This window comes from Simochromis diagramma, unplaced genomic scaffold (genome assembly GCF_900408965.1).
Source record: "Simochromis diagramma unplaced genomic scaffold, fSimDia1.1 OVJJ01000024.1, whole genome shotgun sequence".
Classification (NCBI taxonomy): domain Eukaryota; kingdom Metazoa; phylum Chordata; class Actinopteri; order Cichliformes; family Cichlidae; genus Simochromis; species Simochromis diagramma.
The window spans coordinates 3,945,625-3,963,219 of record NW_024387332.1 but is presented as its reverse complement, the minus strand read 5'-3'; the positions used below and the strand labels follow the sequence as shown (position 1 = coordinate 3,963,219).

Genomic DNA, 17,595 nt, shown 5'->3' with positions numbered 1-17,595 from the left:
AAATCATGTGATTTATGCCTCTGCCACTTTCTAATGCACAAAAGACCATCTTATATGGATGAATGTTGCTATTTTATGTTATAGTGGAAACATAATGTTTCCACAGTGTGGCAGTGGCATGATTAAATGAGGTGAAAACATCCCACTGAGCAACTAGCTGATGGAAGAGGTGAGCTCCTAGCAAAATCTATGGGAGTGATATCAACTGATAATGGTTATTTAATGGACTGATACGATTTCTAGTGAGTTTTCTAGGTCTGACACTAGTCTGACTAGGTGTGATGGGAACAGAGAGGAGAGAGGCATATTTAACTTTACAGAGCACAAGACTGCACGTTTTTGTTCCAAATGCTTCACCTATTCAGAACATACCCAGACACAAAAGACAAAAATGGAGAAATATTAAGATATTCTGACTGAAATAATTCTCTTTTCTAGAATGAACAGGTATATACACAGACACACAGGCAAGTGCATCAACATAAAAAGATGGGGAACACAATAGTTTCTGCCTTTCCTCTTATTACAGATGATTTCTGCATTTGGAAATTGTTGTATGACGCATAATAAACTTTAATCATTGCACCAGCGATCATGGCCTGCCAGAAAACAAGTGTGAAACCTCATTCAGTGCAAAATGCCTTCCACAGAGGGTCGAGCAGAACAATAACTGTGTTTATGCACACCCTTTATGATGCAGAAATTAGTGTGTTTCTCGTGCCTCATTGACCTCACATCGAACCCACTGGTGTCTGTCTGTAGAAACTCCCATTAGTTTCTCATTAAAATGTCATTAGAGGCAAGCCACTGATCTGTCTCACCTGGGTCACTGTTGATGATCATTTGCAGTAAGAAGAATGCAGAAAATACTGGAGCGCTGTAGCATGGTTGATGTCATTATACAGTTGGTTTTTTTTGTATCATCTGTTAATATTGCACCATACTTCATGAGCTGTCTTTGAAGATAGCTATACAATACAGCATGAATGATTGCCTCACTGAACAAAACAAGAAAGCAATTAGACACTTAAAACATCACCAGTGTAACAATGTAATAACAACAGTGTCATTAGAGCAGTTTTTAAAAGGATAAATAGAAGGATAACAACATCAGCCACAATTTTAAACCTAATATGTGTATGTTCTCTTAGCTCAGGTCCTTTACAAGCATTACGATTGGGCCTCTGGGTGTATGGTACAGGATGGCAGGGAAATGTTTGTATAGTATAGGTTTACTGTCTGGCCACCATGGATTAGCCTTATTCCAGTACATCCTGTGGTTGTTGATCTCATAACGATCTGGAGAGTTTCACAGTCATGTTCCTTGAGATGTTTCCAAGTATTTTTTTTCTGCTGTGGCCGCATGCATCATCTTATTGGATTCAGGGAGTACCATTACCGTAGTGGGGCGTTTGTGATAAGCAACACTGTCAAGGAGGGTGGAATGTGTACTGAATCCATGACCGAAGAATTCTCAAATGGACATAAAGTACAGCTTATGCTTGAGCATTGTGTGACATGGTCAACTGTCGATAGTCACAGGTTGTATTAAAAATATTAATGAAAAAAGAAGTTTCTGTCTTGGCAAAACAGTGGGTTTACTTCATTAGTGATTTTTCTGAGATGTTAATCTGAAAGTGCTGACTGAGCCTGCACCTGTTTAACTTCCTTGTTTTATTAAACAGGGGTTGACTATTTTTCTCCATCATCTAGGCTGATATGCTAAAAGACTTATTAAAAGTTTTTTTTTACGTGACACTCCATCGTCTCTATATCACACATGTTGGTCAAGGTGGTCAGTAACAGAAACATTTCTGTTACGATGATAAATCAAAGAAGCTGATGATCCAGATGATCACGTCTATTTGCTAATGTGTTGTAGGACTTGTAACTCTTATCTCAGAGAAGTAAAAGGAGAGCTAGCAGCAGCTGTATACCCTGTTTGTATACTGTGTTTTATCCACAGTATACAAATGCAAACAACCAGAAATAGCTGTGGGACTCTCAGCACTGTATGATGTACTGATATCAGTTATGGATCCCCAACCTACTTTATTATGAGGTTATATTTTTACAATTTTCCAGCAAATACAATTCTAGCTGATTGAAGAGGATGGAGCGAGAAAGAGAGGACAGAGAGGTTGTACTAGAACAGGAAGAATGAGGGAACAATAGTGAAGCTAGTGACTTAAAAATGACAGTGGACACTCTAAACAGAAAATATTGTAATGAATGGCAGCATTTTACAGGATTCATACCACTCTAAATGCGGTCCGAACAGGATGGCTATTACTGCATTGATGTGACGGACTACAAATCTTTTCTCCACTCAGGAAACTGGGGTACATGATGCTCTGGGCTGAGACTGCATAATAAAGGGAGGATTTGTATTGTATGAATTCAAAAGCTTTATTATAAAACAACTCTATTACCATTTTGATTTGTGTACAGGTATTTGGAGTGGCAGGGTGATTTTCCTGTGTCTGTACTTCAGATGGCTACTTTAAGTGCTTTGTGATTTGGTGGACTGTCTCTATGTGGTTAAGAGACTGTAATAATGTTGTGCATGTTTCTCACCTCGTCAGCTTTGATACAAATAGTTCTGTAACTTCTTTAATGACTGTGCCTTTTCCTCGGCTTTGACTAAAACTGCTGGAATATATTTTAATCTCTGATCGTTCTCTCTGAATTATTCTTAGACACTACAATAGGTCATGCAACTAATTAGGTTGTTTTTGAAGGTAACATTGTAATGTGTATCCAATTGAACTGTGGTTTGCAAATGTGAAAAGGACTGATTACAAACATCATATTCTCTTAATATATATTACAAGGCACTGTATGCATGACATTATAATCGGGAGCTGAGCCCCCCTAAAAGTTTGAACCTAGAATCACCTTTGACACCAGCAAATATAAAAATGCTGTAAAAGCACACTGAACACAGTGGAAGTTGAATAAAACACAACAGAAATAATAATAAAACCCAACATAGTAGAAGTAGAAAAAAATGGGTATGAGGCGATATTAATGTGATGGAACAGCTACGAAAGGGACAGAAACCATTCAAAGGACTGCACTGAGACAAAAGATTCTTCATTGTTGTGAGGGTGAAAAGATAATGTGTGTTTTAACTGCATGATTCGTATAATACTGTGGTTTGCTATTTGTTGTTAACTATTAGCTTATCATTTCCACAACTCACGTTTTTGGTTCCCTTAAAAACACTTCCATTGTGTTTTTTTGCAATTTTCTTTTCTGAGTTTTTGTTGTGTATTTTCCATTTCTGTTGTGTTTTATTCAACGTCCGTTTTGTGTTGTGTGCTTTCGCAGCGTTTTCTATATGCTGGTGCATTTGACCTTTCAGGGCCACCATACAAGTGTGCTTCCAGGGACAATAGCCAATTGTGGCCACAAGATGGAAGTGATGTAAAGGATGGATAACAGGTGAGACAGAATGCTGTTTGAGATAAAAGGAGAACTTTTTAAATTGATTTCTGTTAGATTTGTTTGTAGTCCATACAACAGTCAGTGATGTCCTAATGGAGACCACTGACTGTGCTATATTTGAAGGATTATGGGCAGTTTTTGCATGCACACATATAAATCCAAAAGGACAAAAAAGTAAAACAAGGGAACACTTTGGGTTAGTATTTAAAGAACATACCAGATTTGCAAGTTTGCGATTCTGATCGTCATGGAAAAAAGCAGCCGAATCACTCCTAGCAAATGTAATTGTTATTTAATGCAGAGTGCTTTCTGTTGTTAGCCAACACTAGGGTTGTTTATGCAGAAGCACGGCATGTTAATCAGCACCGTCTTGATTATGATTGGTTGGGCTGCGGTTAATGCTGCTACGATCACCATTAGTCATTTGCTTCAACATTACTGATTGACTTCAATTAGCTTTACTGTGGGATTTTTTGGGGGTAAACATCATCAACCCTGATAGAGGACTACATTTACCTAGCAGCAGTGTAAAGCCTGTGTTGAGATATTACAAATTACAGTAGCTAAAGCAATACTTCTGTTGACATCTTGAACATATTTTACAGTCAATATCACCTAGAGTTCTATTTCCCTGTAGATTTGAATTGGAGTCTATAATGGCTTGAAGCAGAAGATATAAATTAAACAGCCCCTTCCTGGAGATGTCTCCTTTTCTCATATTAATAGCAGGGAGACCTCTCTTTCCTCCAGGCAGTTCTGATCTTGTCTGCTTCACAATAATTTAAGAGCTTCTTTTCTTAGCCTACATATACTGTATGGTGCTATTGATTAGCTGAGTCAAACATATTACTCCTGATTGATTGCTGTCTTAGTGCTCCAGCCATCACTTGAAATGAGATAGGTGGCAGCTGAAGAAGGGAGAGGGGGGGCTGCAGCTACTTAGCTGCTTGTGTCTCCTCTGGATGAGTCTGAGCAACCTTGACTCCAAAAATCATCTGAGTTTTAGACAGAAAGCAGAGTGAAACATCAACATCAGGTTCAGTGAAAGTTAAAATTGTAAAATGAAATAATTGACCATCTAGTGATGGTAATTAAGTGCAAATGCATACAGGGAAATGTGCTTTAAAGCCATATATAGTGAATGTATCAATATTTAACAGGATATCTGATGCAATTAAAGATTGCTATTAAGTCTGTATTCACTTCATTTCATATATTCCATTAAAATATGTCATGAGCCTATATATGAACTTATCAACTGTTCCAGAACAGAATGCGAGAGAAATAAGAAAGTACTTTAACCCTGTCATGCATGAATTATGACAACCTCAATCAGGATTTTTTTTTCTTAAGTAATTTTATTCATTTTTAGGCATGAAAAAAAGACTTTTGAACTTCAATTTCTTAAACATGTACTTTTCAAAGAGTGGTTTTTACATGTCCGCTTAGGTGGACAACTGATGTGTATGGAGAGACACATTAGTGTCCAGTGTAGTGGTTTATGTGCAAGTATACCATCAACTCTGATACAAATACAAGAAAACAGCCTTTGAATAGCTGTCCACTATAGTGACCACTATGCGTGAAAGGGTTAAAGCAAGCAAAGAACACAATTCTACCAAATTAAAATTAGTCAGATTTTCAAAATAAATGTGGAAACCTTTCCATTAGTTAAATTGAGTCATATATGAGGTGAGCCCTCACCTCATATATTAGCTCAGTTTATCAAGATCACACCATTTTAGCTGGCCTCCAAAGGGTGTGACAGCCTCTCTTTGGAGGCCACACAGAGTGAAGTTCAGGCTGCAAAGACATGACAATATCTTGTGCTTTATCCATTTACCCCTAGAGTCGATGAGCTCATGAGATGCTCTGTCTCCCAGAGCTAGCAAGGAACAGTGCGGTAGAAAATACATCTCTGACTAGAATGCTATCATGTATTACCAGTGACCACAGATGAAAAGCAGCCCTTTGGCTAACTCTGGCTTATTTACATTGATATATTCATTAATATGCACTTTCCCTTTTAAATAAATACTTTCAAATTTACCTGAGATAATGATCAAAACCTTTTCAAAGAAGTGCTCATTTCAGTGAAAGTACTAACCATACTATAAAAATATGGTTCCTGGATTTGGTTCTGTTTTTAAAGGATTCTTGTTTTGGTTCTTGGATGTTTCTTCCTGTTAAACGAGAGTTTTTCCTTCCCACTGTCGCCAAAGTGCTTGCTCATAGTGGGTCATTTGCTTGTTGGGTTTTTCTCTGTATGCATTGTAGGGGTTACTTTATAATATAAAGCGCCTTGAGGACTGTTGTTGTGATTTGGTGCTGTTTAAATAAAACTGAGGTGAATCAAATTGAAAATTGCTGCCACATCAGCCCCTCGGCCTGTGCTTTGAGGATAGGATAGGATATGATAGTAAGTATGACTCGGGGATGTTGATTCATTTTAAGTAACATAATCATCCTGCTGTAACCAGGTTTCTGTAAGGCAGAGTAAATTAATTTATTGATCAATTATTAATTCATGTACTAACAGATACTTGGAAGAGAGACCTAATGTTTAATAATCCACATTTCACTGTTTTACTCTTTGGTGCAGATGTGGATATTGTATTATTCTTTCTTTGTGATTTTTTTTTTATTAAGTTGCTTTCTGCTGGTTTTTAGTTTGTTTTTGTCTGTTTGGGATCAGACACAGTCTCTAAGGGGATGGGGGTTTGGGGGGATAATGGAAGGAGAGAAGCTGCAGAGAGGCATGTAAGACTGCAACTGTGGATAGTCACGTTTTGCAGGGTTTAATACATTTGACCAGATTTCTAGAAATGAGAGCTGCTCCATTTAAAGTGGGATGGATGCCTTGTCTCCTAACAAGACCAGGTTTCCTCCAGAAAGTTTTCCAGTTATCTATAAAGCCCACGTTGTTTTTTGGACACCACTCAGACAGCCATCAATTTAAGGAGAACATGCGAATAAACATGTCACTCCTGGTCCGAGTGGAGAGGGGACCAGAGAAAACTACAGACTCCAATATTGTTTTGGCAAAGTTAGACACAGGTTCAAAATTAATTTTAGTGACCTCTGATTGACGCAACTGGGTGTCATAACTGCCAATGTGAATTATAATTTTCCTGAATTTACATTTACCCTTAGCCACAGTTTTAAATTTCCCTTAATGCCGCCTGCTCTGGCCCCTGGAAGACAACTGACTGTGGTTGCTAGTGTCTCTAGCTTCGCATGTCTGGGAACAGAATCACCAATTACCAGAGTTTGATCCCCAGTGGGTGTGTCGCTGAGTGGGGAAAAACGGTTAGACACATGAACAGGTTGGTGGTGTACTAGGGGCTTCTGTTTAAGACTATGCTGCCTCCTCACCATCAGCCAGCCATCCTGTTCGTGACAATCTGCTGGGGGAGAGCTAGCGGTCAAAGGATGACCGCTAGGACAATGAGCAGGAAAGTGCAGGAGGGACAGATGAAGAGGCCATGCTGCTAGAGAGTTGGCTAAGAGCTAAGCTAAGCTAGCAAATCGCTAAAGACAGTAAATACACAGAGAGTATGCTTCAGATGAAGCACGTGAAGATTACACTCACTATGAAACAAAAAGTAATCTATCTGTAAGTTAAATTTTAAGTTAAAGTTTAGTTAAATTGGCTACACAGATAAGCTGCACAAAAACATGACTGTGTGTTAGAACATGAGCAGGAAGTGATACTCTACCACAGAGAGAGCAAAGATTAACCCTACTAAATGCATGTCTTTGGGTTGTGTTTATACTTTTGACACCCTGTGTTCTCTTGATAAGTGTTACTCTCTTGTTTTTCTCTGTTTTACTTTGAGAATAAGATTTTGTCCTGTGTTAGTTTTGCTTCCTGTCTGTTGACACCTGTTGATTACTTTCACCTGCATCTTATTCCCGTTTTGTATGTCATCATCAGTGTTGGGCAAGTTACTTTGAAAAAGTAATTAATTATAGTTACTAGTTACTTCTTCAAAAAAGTAACTAAGTTAGTAACTGAGTTACAATATTCTAAAAGTAATTAATTACTTGAAAAGTAACTATTGCGTTACTTTAAAAAAAAAAAAAAAAACGTTTAACCCTCTGGGGTCCAGGGTATAATCGGCCATTTTTAACTACTTTTGATTTTCCCTCCACATTTTACCTTTAAAAATTATTTACTTTGCCTTGTTTGGTATCATCAGCACAATCTCATGTGTCTGAATTTACAGTTATGTTTTCATTTTGACATATTGTATTACCACAATTGATCTAAAATCAGACAAAAAAACATAAAATCCGAGTAGAAAAAGTTATATTTTTACTGTAACAACCACAAACATGTTTAATGAATCATATTTCATAACTTTAAATGCAAATATAAACAGTTAATATTAAAATCCTATGCACAAGTTTTGCAAAAAACAAAGTTATTTGTATCCATTTACCTTTTACCTTGATTTTTTAAATAACCATTTCAAACTATTTCCATAACAATCAGCTGTTCTGCATTCAATAAGATGCCACACTAATTATTTGTGCCACTCCAAAAAAATTATTTCTGTCCACTATAAAGGAGAACATCACAGCCTGATACCTGCAGGTCTGACAGCAGCAGGTGTATCACTCCTGTTTCTACCTGGAGACAGCAGTCGCCTCATTGTTCTGACACACAACACAAAACTATCCACAACACTACACACTAACTACACAAGACAACACATTAACTACACACTCCAAACACGCTAAACGTCACAAATCTCTCACATCTCAAAACTCGCTCTCCCTCTTGCTCTCTCTCACTTCTTTCTTTCTCTCGCTCTCCTCCTCTCCTAAAACTTCCCCTGGTCTTTTGTGGGGTTTTTTGGTCATAAGCAGAGAGTGCTTGCTAGCGCTGTCCTTAGACAGTAAAAACGCAGCGTATATATTGTTTATCATGACTCTGGTTTTACGTGGCCTATCAACACAATTTATAAACTGGTATATATCATCTTGTTGCTTTGTCTTTAAGTGGTCGTGTGATTGGCTTACCACGACTAATTTATTCTTCCTCAGTCAAACAGCAGCACTCATGCGATTGTTTTGCTCCCTTAGCTCCAAGTGTTGTGCTAGACCAGACCTTCCCAAAGTGTGGAGCCCGCCCCCTAGGGGGGGCGCAGAGCCATTGCGGGTGGGGGGGCGCGTATGAAAAGGGGGGGAAAAAAACCTAACGCTTGGACACTGCTAGCACGGGGCTCCCACACAAACGCAAAGCAGGAGATGAAGCATCGCTGAATATGTTTCCAAACCAACTTCATTCTAAGCCAAAGACTAGAAAATATGGTGAAGCAAATCTTCCCTTTGGTTTCACCTGCACAAGTGCCGAGGTAGGTCTCCTCAGCAGAATTGGTTTTCCCATCGTCGGGAGCAGTGCTGGGCTCTTCAAATCACGGACAAACAGTATCCCACATTCTTGATTTTTAGTTCACAAACACTTGTTATAATGACCAACTACTCCTGACATTTTGGAGATGTTAGCTCTTTATACAGGGAGTGCAGAATTATTAGGCAAATGAGTATTTTGTCCACATCATCCTCTTCATGCATGTTGTCTTACTCCAAGCTGTATAGGCTCGAAAGCCTACTACCAATTAAGCATATTAGGTGATGTGCATCTCTGTAATGAGAAGGGGTGTGGTCTAATGACATCAACACCCTATATCAGGTGTGCATAATTATTAGGCAACGTCCTTTCCTTTGGCAAAATGGGTCAAAAGAAGGACTTGACAGGCTCAGAAAAGTCAAAAATAGTGAGATATCTTGCAGAGGGATGCAGCAGTCTCAAAATTGCAAAGCTTCTGAAGCGTGATCATCGAACAATCAAGCGTTTCATTCAAAATAGTCAACAGGGTCGCAAGAAGCGTGTGGAAAAACCAAGGCGCAAAATAACTGCCCATGAACTGAGAAAAGTCAAGCGTGCAGCTGCCAAGATGCCACTTGCCACCAGTTTGGCCATATTTCAGAGCTGCAACATCACTGGAGTGCCCAAAAGCACAAGGTGTGCAATACTCAGAGACATGGCCAAGGTAAGAAAGGCTGAAAGACGACCACCACTGAACAAGACACACAAGCTGAAACGTCAAGACTGGGCCAAGAAATATCTCAAGACTGGTTTTTCTAAGGTTTTATGGACTGATGAAATGAGAGTGAGTCTTGATGGGCCAGATGGATGGGCCCGTGGCTGGATTGGTAAAGGGCAGAGAGCTCCAGTCCGACTCAGACGCCAGCAAGGTGGAGGTGGAGTACTGGTTTGGGCTGGTATCATCAAAGATGAGCTTGTGGGGCCTTTTCAGGTTGAGGATGGAGTCAAGCTCAACTCCCAGTCCTACTGCCAGTTACTGGAAGACACCTTCTTCAAGCAGTGGTACAGGAAGAAGTCTGCATCCTTCAAGAAAAACATGATTTTCATGCAGGACAATGCTCCATCACACGCGTCCAAGTACTCCACAGCGTGGCTGGCAAGAAAGGGTATAAAAGAAGAAAAACTAATGACATGGCCACCTTGTTCACCTGATCTGAACCCCATTGAGAACCTGTGGTCCATCATCAAATGTGAGATTTACAAGGAGGGAAAACAGTACACCTCTCTGAACAGTGTCTGGGAGGCTGTGGTTGCTGCTGCACGCAATGTTGATGGTGAACAGATCAAAACACTGACAGAATCCATGGATGGCAGGCTTTTGAGTGTCCTTGCAAAGAAAGGTGGCTATATTGGTCGCTGATTTGTTTTCGTTTTGTTTTTGAATGTCAGAAATGTATATTTGTGAATGTGGAGATGTTATATTGGTTTCACTGGTAAAAATAAATAATTGAAATGGGTATATATTTGTTTTTTGTTAAGTTGCCTAATAATTATGCACAGTAATAGTCACCTGCACACACAGATATCCCCCTAAAATAGCTAAAACTAAAAACAAACTAAAAACTACTTCCAAAAACATTCAGCTTTGATATTAATGAGTTTTTTGGGTTCATTGAGAACATGGTTGTTGTTCAATAATAAAATTATTCCTCAAAAATACAACTTTCCTAATAATTCTGCACTCCCTGTACAGTGACGCCTCTGCCTTTCTAAATGGAGGGACAGTAATTGCGTGTTTATATGTAAGCGTGTAAAACCTGCAGATAGTCAGATTAACAGTATTTTGTGTCTATCTGCCATTCTGCAATTCATTTTATGTAAACAATAACGTGGCGCACAGTGTGATGTGAAAAAGGCACATACCTTTGACGTTGCATGACGAACCTCGTCCACACGTAAACGCAAAATATGGGTGTGTGTGTGGTTTGAGGATGTGTTTTTGCGTGCGTGTGTGCGTGCGTGGGGGGCGAATATTTTTCTTGTAAAACAAAGAGGGGCCTAGCAAAAAAGGTTTGGGAACCACTGTGCTAGACAGTGATCGTGATTACCGTCCGCAGGAGCGCACGCAGCTGCTTAAAGCTGTAGCGCCCAGATTACTTACAGCTACTTCCTGTGCAAGTGATATAAGATGCGGTAAACTGAACACAGCTTCAACCGTCTGTTTGTTGAAAAATAGTAACTGACCACATTTTCTTGTTAGTAACTGTAACAGCGTTGTAACGATAGGAATAGTAATTAGTTAGATTACTCATTACTGAAAAAAGTAACGCCGTTAGGAACGCCGTGACTTGTAACACCGTTATTCCCATCACTGGTCATCACTAATTGTTTTCTGTTTCTTTCTGTTCCTTTCCTCCTTCATGTCTGTATTCTGGATGCTTGTTTCAAATAAATCTGCAAATCAGTTATTAAAGCTTATCTTTTGTTCAGTAGCTTATGTGTCCTGCATTCTGTGTCATCAAACTTAAAATGTAATTCAGCTTTAGTAATATTTCATTGGTTTTCTTCAGTCTGTGAAGAAATGTTAAAAAATATTTCTTATGAGTGTTCTTGCTTTGATTCTGATCTGCTTTAACTACTAAAGTGTTACACTAAACAGAGGAGTAAGAGTTTGAATACAAGAAGTCTGTTCAGTCTAGCTTTTGGTGTCCAGGTGTTCTTACAATACACAGTGGATGTTCATTTTATATCTGTAAAAGAAGCCGCTTGTTAGAAGCATAAATTTCTGTTAGACTCCAACTGTGTTAAACTGTTGACCCTTCAGGTTGTTCAACACAGAATTAGACAGAATGACTGCTGGAGAAATCGACTTTATGAATTTTATTTAGAAGTGCAAAGACTTGGGTGTGCAAAGGTTGCAGCAGCAAGGTGTCAGGTGTGTTTTATATGAGGTCAGATTTGGTTTGACACTTGAAATGCAGCCCACCAGATCAGGGATGGTATATTCCTACCTCCTGGTATGACATAAAAGCAAAAGCAATAAACTTAACCTGTGATGTCAGACAGAATGGAGCTTGTAATACAACCGACTGCAGAGCGGGCCATCTTTATCCTTTCAGCTCGGACCGTCTACAAAAGGGCCTGAGTTGGAAGAGCTTGAGGGTCCTGCACAGAATCTTTGCTGGTCCGAGCACGGCTATCTTCTGGACAGTTTTCAGATGTCATTCCTGGCTCCTGGTTCCTGATGTTGGTATTACTTTGTATAGCTACATCTATCACTACAGCTGTCTCCTCTGCTTGTCCACTAAAACTATGCCCAGTTGGTTTGCCAACACCAGCTTGTTTGTCTGTATAACAAAGTCCCACAGGATGTTAGTTCTGTCATTCTCAACCACCATAGAGGATTCTCCCATTTTGACCTCGGGACTTCCAGGCCATATTCAACACAGATGTTTCTGTATACTATGTCGGCCACTTGGTTATGGGGTTCCATGTATGCCCTGCTTGCTAGTATCTTGCACTGTGCTGTTATGTGCTGGATTGTCTCAGGGCATCTTTACACAGCCTGCACCTGGGGTCTTGCCTGGTGTGGTAGACCCCAGGCTCTATGGATCTTGTGCTCAGAGCTTGTTCCTGTGCTGCTGTGATTAGTAACTCTCTGTTGTCTTTCAATTCGGCTTTGTCCAGTCATTAGTAGGAATTTGATATCGGTTAATTAATTCATAGGGTGACATAGAGTGATATGATAGATTAGAAAGCTGTTTGTAGCTAAATGTGTATTAAAACTTTACATTGATTAGAAAGCGAGATTTAGTGCTCTAGTCCACTTAATATCAAAGTGGGATATATGCAACCCATGATGTATAATTAGTTTGACATCCTTGCACTAGGTGGACTTCTGATTTAATAGTGTGAAAAGAGAGGCGCTACATCTCCCTGAAAATTTTAGGTCAAATATCATTATAAGGAACACTGGTCAGCCAAAATCCCTAAAGGTGGGATTTGGGCTCACAGCAAATAGGTTGCACTAGATTAATGAGCTTTACAGCAGATCTTTGGCTTGTGACAGTGTTTGACTTTTTGAGCTGACTGTGACCAGTGGATTTTCCCTTGAGACCTCTGGTCGGCTCAGTACTCTCTTTAATTAAAGGGAATCATTGCACAGTGCACAGATCCAGAGGACTTTACTCATACCTTAAACACAGCTCACTAACACTAGCTGGACTTTAAATGAAGCTTCTAATGTGGTGTTCTAATGACCGACAGATGACCCACAGTGTTCTAATGGAAAAACTCCAGATAAGACAAACATGGACAAATAAGTCTTTTTGCAGTATTTCCCTGTTACATAGTTAAATCTCCAGATTAAATTCTATACAAATGTTTATTTATTAGATGTCAAGTCATATCACTTTGCAGACATTAGCGTTTTGTCTTTTATTTAATTAAACTATCATTAACAGGCAAGTGACATTAGTGGATATTTGCTGAAGAACTGCAAAAGGTAAATATTTTTCTGAAAAGCTTTAAATGATTCAAATATGATTATAAATATATCAAGGAATGTAAGAAATCCAAGAATTAATCTTTCTCAGGAAAAGCAGAGCAGACATGACAGACATAACACAGAAATGAGAAAAGACTTTGAGGCCAACCGAGTGTATACATGTATTGTCAGAGCTGAAAAAACACAAAGACACAAACAAAACAGAGTGTATGTCTACACTGGTGAGATAGCTGCTCTTGCTAGTACTTCGTGAGCAAACTTGATACATCTACAGTCTGTTACATATTGTCTCACTGTGATATTATCCTTGTGATAATCAGTATATTGTATTTATAGGGCATATTATTATCAAACTGTGTAGATGGAATATTTAGTAAAATTTCTGGGATGTTTTTTTTATAGCAGCAAAGGCACAAGAATACTCTGGAAAGTAACCCTTACCTACCCTAATGAAATACATATATGCATATAATTATGATATAATATATATTTCATGGAGGCACCAGATCACTTCATTGTAGGGAACAAGTGTTCAGGGTTTTCCTTTGTCATGCATTTCTTTCCAGTCCCAATTTGGCTAAGTAACATTTCTTTCCCTGTTCAGTGGACACAGACAATTTGACCATAGAGCAGTGTTTGCAACTTAATTTGTCTTTTGACCAGTTCTACAACCTGTGCCTGTGTTTTCATTATCATTCACTACCTGTACTCAGGGCTCTGTAGGAGATTTGCAGTATCTAGCTTTGGAAGATAATCGTGAAATCCCATTAAGGCTCTTGTGTTTACTGAGACCAAACAGCAGCATTACTTAACTTCTGGTTGGGCACCTGTGTTTCCTCTATAGCTGTGAACTGTTGATTACTTACTGCCTGTAAGACTCCATTCAGTCATTTTATGAGATTTTTCTCTTCAAATGTAAAAAATGTAAATGTATTTTTGGAAGCATGTACACTGCATCATAATTAAAACGAGCTCATGTCAGTCCAAGGTATGACGCACTAGCCATACTTTGACCTATCATTACATTCTTAAGCATAACCACCAGGTACTGTGACTGTCCACAAAATACATTATAAGTAAAGCACAAAGCTTTCACCGCAAACTTATTCTGTTTGCTTTATCCTGCTCTAAGTAAACTTGAGATGACTGAAATGATCACAGATAGCATCTATAGCAGTAAATATTGGGGGAATATAATTTCACAATAGGACATTAGGTAAAAGAAATTAATAGGTAGGTGTAAAAAAATATTATTACTTTGGTGCAGGGACAAGTGAGTCAGGTGACTGCTTAAATTTCTACTTACTCACCTTTAGAAGAAAATTAAAGAAAAGTATTTGTTGGGAAGGTTTTTTTAAAGAAAGCCCCACATTTTGAATATGTGGCTGTTCCAGTGTTTTGCAGCTATTTGGTCCTAAAAGCATTTCTGTGGCGTTAATGTAGAAGGATTCTTCTGTGATGGAAGCCAGGAGTGTTTTTGGGGCTTGTACCATAGCAAGTACTCAAAGTCAATATACTGATGTGGTCAGGCAGCTAGAAATGCATGCAGACTTTAGATGAGCCAGCAGCATGGTGTCTGTGTAAGAAGAATACCAAGTCACGGTATGGATATATGAACTTGTCATTCAGGTGTCTAATGAAGCTGACAATGGTGGATGAAACAAGATGATATTGGACTAAAACATCTTTACAAAAGATGACAATAAAAAAGAACAGAACATATACATATTGACCTTTAGCTGTCAGAATTGTGGAATCCAAATTCTTTGCTGTACATGTATTTTTTCACTATAGGAGTGTTGCTGAGGTGTGCTGAGCAAATGGAGTTGTCTCTAATGTGCACAGGTGATGGAGTAGAGAGCCTGGTGTGGCCCATCACTCACCGTAATGTCTCCATTGCCTTGCTGTGAGTGCTGTGTGTGTGTATGTGTGAGATGTTGACAGAAGATAGAAGTCAGAACAACTTGACTGATTGATTGTTAATTTATTTCAAACATGTAAACAGTATACAGGTACATTTAGTAAAGAAAATAAGAGAGAGAAAAATACTATACAAAAGTCAATACATTTCAATATTGCTACTGTTCTGATTCATTTACATGTTGAAAGGGAGTGGGAAGAAGTACACACTTATTTAATCCCATCCCTTTACCATAAGTTAATATTTAGTCAGCTTCCTTATATAATCTGTAATAAGAATAGTGAACAGATTTCTGATATAATATATACTATATACTACAATATCACATCATAATTTTTTTTAAATAGAGACATTCACTTAATTTCAATATGTTTCCTTTCTTTGTAGATCATATTTTTATAACTCTTTTTGAACTCTTTTATGTTTGGACATTGCTTCAATTCCATATTCAGACTGTTCCACAGTTTCACTCCATGAACAGAAACACAAAAGCTTTTTCTTGTAGTACCTTCCCTGTTTTGAAGTTACAAAAACCCCTTAAATTATAACTTCCTTCTTTCAAAAAAACAAACAAAAACATACTCTGAATATTACCTGGCAGTTCTTTATTTTTTTGCTTTGAATAGAATTTGTGCTGTTTGGAATTTCACAGCATATCAATATTTCAGTGCAAAAATAGTGAGTCTGTATGTTCCTGTAACCTGCATTGTGGATGATTCGAACTGCTTCTTTTTGACGAGTAAAAAGTGAATGTAATGTGGTTTTATAGTTGTTGCCCCAGACCTCTGCACAATAGCTTAAGTATGGTGAAACCAGTGAACAGTAGAGAATATGAAGTGATGTTCTGTCTAATTCCTGCTTTGCCTTGTTGAGTATTGCAATGCTCCGTGTTACTTTGGAATGAATATATCTTACGTGAGCTCTCCAGTTAAGTTTTTCATCTATTATTACCCCCAGAAATTTATTTTCACTGACTCTTTCAATATCAACACCATTTATTTGAATCTTTGCATTTGTATTTAAACTACTATTTCCAAATAACATCAGTTTAGATTTATTCAAATTTAATGATAATTTGTTTTTATCAAGCCAGAACTTCACTTTACTTATTTCATTAGTCATATCCTCCAATAAATTCTGCAGATCATCACCAGAGTAGAAGATGGTTGTATCGTCAGCAAAGAGAAACATTTTTAATACTTTGGACACTTTACAGATGTCGTTAATGTACAAGTTGAAGAATTTTGGACCCAAAACTGACCCTTGGGGTACACCACAAGCAATGTCCATACATAAGGAGCAACCATCATCTAAAACTACCCCTCTGACACCATAACGTTCCAGTTTTCTTATTAATATATCATGATCTATTGTGTCAAATGCCTTTGTCAAGTCTATGAATAACCCAGCCACATATTGCTTTTTGTCTATGGAATTTGTGATGTATTCTATTGAATCTAATAGTGCCGATGATGTTGATCTGTTTGATCTGAATCCGTACTGACTCTCGGTGAGTAGTTTATGTTTATCTAGAAATTTTTCCAGTCGGTTTTTAAACATTTTTTCAAGAATTTCTGAGAATTGAGGTAGTAAAGAGACAGGCCTGTAGTTTGTGAAATGGTGTTTGTTGCCAGATTTGTATAGAGGTATAACTTTAGCTATTTTCATTCTGTCTGAAAATTGACCAGTTTGAAATGATAAATTACAGATGTATGTAAACGGTTTTATAATAGCCTCAATGACTCTTTTAATCACTATCATATCAATATCATTACAATCCAAAGATTTGTGATTTTTACATTTTTTAACAATCTCAAAAACTTCATTCGTTATCCATGGACAGTCCATATATTTCTGTTTCCTACTATATTGCCTTATTGGACAGTTGGTATTGTACAGTAATGTAAATATTCTAAGGAATTCATTATACGCACTATTAACGTCCTGTTCCTGATATACTTCACCCCAGTTCTCTTTCAATAAATCTTTTTTAAATGCATTCATTCTTTCTTCTGTTCTTACTCGTCTGTACTCTTTTTTACTGTCCATTTTATTGATCTTGTAATTCCTATCATAGATTGTAAAAATTGGAAGATGGTCACTTCTGTCGTTAATCAGGAGTCCACTTACAGTCTTATTTTCAATGTCATTTGTAAAAATGTTGTCTACGATCAGCTTCTTAAGGTGTCACGCTTTTTGGGCTATTTCAGCATTGTGTTTGGTTAGAGAAGAGAAGCTCTAAATTTACCAGTCGATCTATGTTGCTACCTTCACCTATGGTCTCTAGCTGTGGGTAGTGATCAAAATAACGAGATTGTGGATACAAGCGGTGGAAATGGGCTTCCTCCGAAGGGTGGCTGGCCTCTCACTTAGAGATGG

General features: G+C 38.1%; 1 protein-coding gene and 1 long non-coding RNA gene across 3 annotated transcripts in view; both read left to right on the top strand.

Annotated features, from left to right (window-relative positions):
• Positions 1–17,595, top strand: part of LOC120718018 (seizure protein 6-like) — a 155,170-nt gene that overhangs the window by 32,434 nt on the left and 105,141 nt on the right. The gene's annotated exons all lie outside the window — the stretch shown is intronic.
• LOC120718019 lies at positions 1,856–9,214 on the top strand. The gene is made up of 3 exons (XR_005692347.1): positions 1,856–5,040; positions 5,861–5,869; positions 9,204–9,214. It is a non-coding gene; the product is annotated as an uncharacterized LOC120718019 (long non-coding RNA).